Here is a 1,292-nt window from a genome sequence, read left to right on the forward strand (position 1 = left end):
GTTAGGGGGTGGGGGTGGGGGTGGGGGGTATTAAAGAATTTTTTTTAAAAAAAAATTTTGGTTGAAAGTGCATAAATTTGGGACAAAGACAAGGTAAAGTTGTCGGCAGGGAGAGGAGCAAGTTTAAGACAAGTGAAGCAACATTTAGGGGACAAGAGTGGGACAAGTTGAGCCGCCCATATGGAAGAGACTTTAAGGAGGATTCAATGGAAAATGATGGATGGTCAAGATGAGTTTTGGGACCTTGTGGAGCAAAATAAGGTACGTTGGATTGTATGTATATATCTTGGGGTTTGAGAGGTGGGGGTGGTTGGGTGGGTGGTACGGAGGGTAAGGTATTTTTTGTTCGGTGTTCGATGCTTGATATTCGATATTCGATATTCACTATTCATTCTGAATGATCAAAAGAAAAATTTACAGAAATTTCACTGTTTTAGAGCTAGTTATAATTAAATACACTTAAATTTGCAGTAGTACGAACTTTATAATATTTTGGGGTGACGAGATATGTTTATATATATATTAAGATACTTGTATATTGATATGTGAATTAATATGAGATGTAATTTGTTCAAGGTACATTGTCTACGAGCGATTTTGTTTGTATCTAGGATACATACGAAAGGGAACTTCTAGAAAATCTCACTAGTTTAATTGGTAGTTACTTATATATACTTTAGTTTGCATATTATAAATTTTATTTGATTTTGTTGAGTCTAAATACGTTCAAATGTATCTTAGAATATATGAGGTTAAAATTAGGTATAATTTATTCTTGATTTATCGTATCCAAATGAATTTGCATGTATCCCGATCTCTCCCATTTCAATCGTCGATCTCCTATATATTTGATACATATATATGTTTGTATCTGTTGTGATTTGCATTTATTTGAGATATGTTGATTCTCGCTTGCTTTCCTCTCCATCTCACTCGCCTCTCTCCCTATTTTAATATATTTGATATTAAAAATACATATATCTACAAGTATTTTACTCAACATCTGATAGGAGACTCTTAATTAGTGATAAAATACGTAATTATTTACAAGTCTAAATAAGATTAATTTATATCATACTTTTGGATTGTAAGCAAGGAATTTATTATTTATAAAATAAAATATAGAAAAAATTCACATAAATTATATTAATTATGTGAGAATACAGAGTAAAACAATTTAGTAAGATAAAGAAAAAGATGTCCTTCAGGATGACTTAGTTGGTTTGGAGGGTTGTCATTCATACGGATAATTCGAAATCGGTCCCCCCTCAATGCCTTCTGAGTCGAGTTTG

The sequence above is a fragment of the Solanum pennellii genome, chromosome 9 (assembly GCF_001406875.1).
Source record: "Solanum pennellii chromosome 9, SPENNV200".
In the NCBI taxonomy this organism is placed as follows: Eukaryota; Viridiplantae; Streptophyta; class Magnoliopsida; order Solanales; family Solanaceae; genus Solanum; species Solanum pennellii.